Genomic DNA, 6,756 nt, shown 5'->3' with positions numbered 1-6,756 from the left:
GTTTCTGTGATTCTGTGATTCTGTAATTCATCTTTAAATAGTTTAAGCATTTGTTTGCAACAACTGTATGGTAAACACTTCAGCTGAATAAAATATATCTCATCTTTCCAGAAAGCTCTAGACGAGCATTTGTTTGCAACAACTGTATGGTAAACATTTCAGTTGAATAAAATACATCTCATCTTTCCAGAAAGCTCTAGACACTTTGTAGTGACCAGCATTATCAAGCTGTGACTGTGGTGCTGTTAGCTGAACAAGCTTTGGGAATAACCTTTTTTTATTAATGGGGCAGATTTGATAAATTCATGTCTTGCCAGAGCGTAGTGTTATTAAACAAAAGAGAAGCACTGGTTGAACTGCATAGCTAAGTAAGTACTTAAGGGAATTATGAACACTCATCAGTTATTTCTGAGGTAAAACTTGGCTGGAGTAAGGTTGTTGGATACTGTTCTTAAAAATCTCAGTTCATTCCTTCTTTCTTTCTTTCTTTACCTAAAGAAAACTCCGTGGTGGGTGGATGTGTTGGACTCAGGTTAACTTTCAGTTACAAAAGACTTGCAGGAGCAGAGTTGATGTGACAGAAACCTAGAATTGAGGGGGTTTTGTCCACAGTTAGATCTGTAGAAGCTAGAATCACTGTTCATAGAACAAACAAATTATATCTGTATGAAAAGAAATAAGTATACTTCCAAATCCTAGGTAAGCACATACATTAGTAAGCAAAATTAATTCCATGAGAAGGACTCGGTCACTATTTAGTGAATATTTAAATAACAGGGATATAATTCCTACTACAAAAATGTGTGGAGTCATCCAACCTGGAGAAACGGTATCTAAGTATAAAAAATACGTATTGTCAGCTATATATGTATCCTTTGGAAAGCAACTTTAATAATTACAGTATTTTCTTAAAGTAGATACTTTTCCTTGAGTAGATTTTTTTCTTAAAATAGATATCTTCAGTAATATTACCATAGTCACAAACAGAAAAAAATCTGACTGTAGAGAATCAGTGAAAGAACAAGACTAGATTTACTACTTTCTGGAAAAGAATGGAAAATGGAAAAGAAAACATTTTTTTTAAAGACAAGATTGTCTAAAGTATCTTGTAAAATGTAATTAAATAAGCTGCTTTTATCACTGCACATAATAAATTTAATTTCTGTTTCAATGATCTCTAAAAACTTAAATCCAAATCTTAAAGGAGATTCTGTGGGAATCATGAGAATAGCAACATCAGAGAGACATCTGCACTTTTTTCCCCCCTTTGAATCAGCGCTGCTGGTGTCTTCTTGCAGCTATGTACTGTGACTTGTCCATTGAATTCTGTCTCAAATAGCACTGAAGCAAGATTTTTAGTAGCCCTTATGTTCCTTGAGTCAGTTAGCAATGATGGTGACCACTCTGAGGAAAAGCTACACTTCTCCATATCTTTATCTTACAGCTTTCAGCAGTCTCCCAGTACAAATGTCAGCTTTCATATTAAACTATATTGCTGTCCTATGTAGACTGGACATTTGCTTTTCCCATTTCTGTAAGTTATGTCTGTCACAACTGTGAAAAATGGAGGTTAGCTGCAGTACGATTGATGTGAAAATAGTGATACATAGGAGGAAGTACCTTGATTAAGAATTCCACCATCAAACTGAGGAGAAAGGTCAAGGTGTTTTCTTGCTTCTGAGGGAGTTCACCTCATCTCTATATGCTACCTCTTCAGTCATTCCTGAGTTATCCCTCGATCTCAGGAAAATATATCTGAAGACAAGTATTTCTGTAGCTGTAGATACTCCAGCAAATATTAGGGTTTGCATTCATTGCCAACCCCCAATCTCCTTAAGCTATTGCTCCTGTCCATTAGACTGTTTTTGTTTAAAGTTTCTTGATTTATTGGGTACCTCATTTTCCAATGGCTTGTATACTATTTGTAGCTGTTAGACCAACACCCGAGTAGTGTATCTGTGGTATCAGTTCACTTCTAGTTGATTGTGCCAAGAAACAGCTCATATTTGGGCTTTGTTTTTGTACTACATAACACCTTTCTATTATGTACATGTACGAGATTATAATAAAATACATATACATATCAGCTTCTTTGAAATATGATGAGTGCACGTTTGTTCCACTTGAACTTTGGAATCCAGATTGTGCCCCAGACCTAATCAAAGTTGCTAAAAAGTAGAGATCAAGGATTTAACATGGAGACACACAAACAGTAGCCAAAATCTTACATTCTGACAATTCATACCCACTACATTCTGACAATCATTACATCTGCAAGTCTTTATTTTCAAGAGGTTTTTATCCAGTTCTTTTTCTAAATGCTATTTGCAGATGCTAAAAAATTTTGTAAGATGACAAATGAACTTAAGTAAGTGAATTGGTACGTATACCTCTCTGTTGAAAAGAGGGAGGGGCTGTTTGCAGCATTGCTTCACAGCTTTTTTTGGTCTGTAGGTTTTTTTTCTTCAGAGGACTTAATTTTGTAGCTTCCTTATTTTAAACAGATCTCAATGCCACAGAAATGTCTGTGAATGTAAAAGCCAGGTACAGTGCTTGGTAGTTGTGGAGAACTTGGCCAGTAGCATTTCATCAACTGGAGTAAAGTTTAGTGTTTTGGATATAGTACCTTTTCTCAGTCCAGTGTAGATTTTCCTTCGCATGCTTCTCGCAGTTACCTGTTCTCAGGACTTCAGGGCTGTGAGGACTGTGCCAGCCTTTTCTGCATTCAGGAGCAGTCAGTGCTTTAGTGGTTCCTTCTTAACCATCAGTTCTAGCATAATGCAAGTACCGATCAGAAACACAGATAAGATTACCAGTTACAAAATCCATAGCATTTTTTAAATTGATATCCAAATATGTGGACACGTTTTGAAAGCAAATGGCACTTATGTATTATGGTAACCAGTGTAGCATGAGGCAGAGGGGTAACTTGCTGAGGTGGGAAAGGAACTGAACAGGAGAATGAAAAAATAGTAATACTTCTTTTAATGAGTAAAAATGCATTTTTAAAGATAAGCCTTAAAAATAAATTTTTGGTAGTAGGCATGCAGTTTGTAGGTGAGTTGTTGTCTGTGTTATCTAATCATTAAGAAGGATCAAACTTGCTCAGAAATACATACTAGTCATGTCAGTCTTGATCCTATCCAATGCTGAGGCATAATTTATTTCTTTTTTTCAATTACAGTTTCATAACCTTTTCTTGGGTGGTAAAAATAATTGAACTTTTGTTACCTTTGTTTCATTTAGTGCAAGTCATCCTTATTCCGGTCTCTGCCTCAGGCATTCCCTTAACTCAGATGCACGTAACATCACATTACAGAACAGAGCTGACTCCTGGTCTCCACAGTGTGTATGACAAGATCAGACTAAACCAATTTTAATACGCAGCTGCAGCTTCAAAGTTTGTGACCTCTTACAGTGCTTGTAGTAACTTTGTTCTTACAGTAAGTGAAAAATGTGTTAAGTGGGCAGGAATTAGCTGTGTTTTTGGAAGGCTTTAGTTTTAAAGGAAAAATCAAGTTACTGTTTATTACCTCAGTACCAGAGAATTGATTTGGATTTCTGTGAAACTGAGCCATATTGGCTGCAAACAGGAATTTGTTCTTGGAAGGGTAACAACAGCCAGCCTGTTGCCCTTGTTTACACTGAGAGAGGTACATAGGAAAAGAGGGAATTGCATCCAGCGCGCGCTCTGTGTAATTAAAACATGAAACGTACTGCTGATTTGGCCTTCTTTCTAAACAAATGTTAGGGCAAATACTCAAAACTAAGGAGAGCCAAGACGAGGTTGCAAAAATCTTTGCTGTCAAAAATCTCTGTGTGAATTAACATGACTGAGTTTTGGCAATTTCGTTGCGCCCTTTCTAAGCAAAATAATTCAGACTTGTGTGCTTTTATCTGCATCTGTATTCAGGCCCTCAGTGACTTAAGTGACGTATGTTTCAGAGATGCTTAAAATCCATGTGAATTGCAGCCTGATTCTCAAAGGCTGGTAGTTTCTTTGCACATTTGTGGTGGTGGTGGTGTGCTTGAGAGTAATGCCTGCTCCAGCTATCTCCTGCTACCTTAATACTCACAATGTACTCTGAAAATTACATCAGGCAATGAATGAACATACAAATACATAAAATAATTGGCAGAACGTTTTATTATCCTGAGCCAGAACAATATTATCCCTGAGAAAAGACGAAAAGAAAGCTGTGAGTCACTAAGGAGGACACATATCTTAGGAACGTAATGCATCCAGATAAGGGCATGTAGATGGTGAAAAATATTTGCAAAAGCAGCTGAAGAAAGTTTGCTGCCAGGCTGCCTTGACATGTAAACCATCTCTCAAACTGAACGGATCGGTGCTTCAGAGGATAGATTTACCAAGGACCTTGCATTTGTTGCTATTGCCTCGTAGCCATTTTGAAATTTGTCTCAAGAATGTATGTCTTAAGAGCTAACTTTGTGTTGGGGTATGTACGTGTGTATATACATATTTATGTGCGTATCTTAAAATGTATATATGTAGAGAAAGAAAGAGATTCTAAAGAGGGGGTGGAAATAGAGTATCTGCAGGAAGAATTACATTTCCTTAAGCACCTCTTCTTTTTTTTGTCCTAATTTAAAATAGTCCTGAAAGAGAGAGAGGTTTTCTAACGGCATTTGAAGAAATTTTGACTGATACTAATTTTTATAGTTATATTTTTAAACTTACTACCTACATGCTTAAGTACTTATTTGTAAATGGAAATAAAGAGAATCCATTTTTCAGGCAAGTTGCCTTGACCAGGTCTTGGATGACACTTCCACACCCACTGTGCAAAGCTCAGGATGTTCTGGCACATAGCCAGAGATCTGGAAGGTTGTTAGGAGTCTGCCTCTCCTGTTAAAAGCTACCAGGGATCCCCAGGCCATTGCTGAAATATTTGCATACCTTGTTCTTAAATAAAAGTCCTTAGCTTCCCTACATGACTTGTTCCAGTGTTAACTGTCACTGTTGGAGGGTGGAGAGAGTTCCATGTTGTTTTTCTTTAAGATAGGCCTGTTGTTCTTCAAGTTGCTGTCTACTTATCGTCCTCAATGGACAAGGAGAATCAGTGAATGCCAGCTATTTTCTGATATTTTATGTTTAATTCACCTCTCTATCTTCATTCTGCTAATTTCCTGACTAAATAAACAAGATATTTTTTGTGTGTGACATAGCTTGTCACAAAAGCTGTGCTTCTAAAACCATCTGACAGTTTTCTTGTTCTAAAACTTTCCAATTTGCTGTATTTTTCTTGAAGTACAGTGGTAAAAGTGGTTCAGATTCCAACAGCAAGGAATAAAGGAAAACAGTGAAGTTTCATGTCTTATGCTAATGTGTCCCAGAATTGTATTTCTTTTCCTTTTGAAATAATAGTGTTATTGTCCAAGTTTTAATCTCACAGATTCTTGAGGGATGTTTAATATGTTATTGCTAATTTTCCATTTATATTGCTGTCATGCTTTGAACATTTTTTCTGAGTTTCATCATTGTTCGACCACCTCTAGACTAATTATGCAGTTTATCGTAAATGGCAGTTGTTACCTGCAAATGAGTTGCAACCCTTGTAAGTTCAGTGTCATCAGCCAATTTGAGAAACATGCTTTTTTATTTCATTATTCCAGTTGTTAAGGTTGAAATACTAAGTACTGAACTTAGTATACACAGACCTTTGAAAGACCTCATTCGTCTATATTCTTCCAGTTTGATAGAAAAAAAAAAATCATTGCTACTCTCTGAATAGATTTTTCAGACAGTTATGCAGCCTTAAAATAGAAATCTCAGCCAGATTGTTTCCCTGATTCACTAGGGAACTTACTGCAACTCCTGAAGGCTTACTCAGAAGCCATAAACTGAAGTGTATCAAAGCTACTTCTTTTGCCTATCTGCCTGACAAAGAGAGAAATGTGAGGTTTGATACGATTCAATTTTCACTTCCTTATTATCCTACATTGTTTTGAAATGGACTGTAATACTGTTTCCTTAGGTTTAGTATGGATGTTGCACTTACTGACCTGTAATTCTGTTGGTACTCTGTCCCCTTTTAAAAATGGGTGTGTTTGCTTAGGGGTGTTCCCTTTCAGAGATAACTGATAATGCTTCAGAAAATGCTTTCACTTGTTATTTGAAATCCACTCCAGAGCACTCAGCTCATTCCCCTCTTTTCACCCAGTGTTGTGACTTTCTTGGGTAAACTGTACATTTTCCCTTCACAGCCAAAGGAAGTGTCAAGCATAAACAGGCCTTTTGCTGCTAAGACTCTTTTTATGATTCAAGTATGAAGTTTGTAAGAACATGAAATAAAAACTGTTTTTCTTAATGTATCGCTTGAAATTTTCAAGGTAGGATGCATGTCTCCATTAGGAGCTGGCACAGGGCTTCTTCAAGGTGAAGCCAAATTTGAAATTTGCTGCCTTGAAGTTTGCTGGATTTTTTTTTTTTTTTAATTTGGTGTGTGTGTTGTGTCCTTACCCAAAAAGTGACAAACCTGTGTTCCATGGCAGTGCTGGGCTGGGTGAGGTAAGAGGCTGGAAGGTAAAGGGAAAGACTGTGAGGAGAGAGACAGATCCCACCTTTCCACTAACCTTCCAGCAGCTGGTCCAGCCCTCCTGAGGGGCATTACCTTCTGATTGCCTCTTCTTACCTTCTGTCCATTTTCCTTCCATATCTTCCTCTACATTTACTGTCCCCAAATTCCTTAATTTATTGAAGCATCTCTTTCTTGAAGACACCTTACCCCTTCC

The sequence above is a fragment of the Phaethon lepturus genome, unplaced genomic scaffold (genome assembly GCF_000687285.1).
Source record: "Phaethon lepturus isolate BGI_N335 unplaced genomic scaffold, ASM68728v1 scaffold14504, whole genome shotgun sequence".
NCBI classification, from domain to species: domain Eukaryota; kingdom Metazoa; phylum Chordata; class Aves; order Phaethontiformes; family Phaethontidae; genus Phaethon; species Phaethon lepturus.
The sequence above is the reverse complement of the archived record's forward strand: the minus strand, read 5'-3'. Positions refer to the sequence as shown.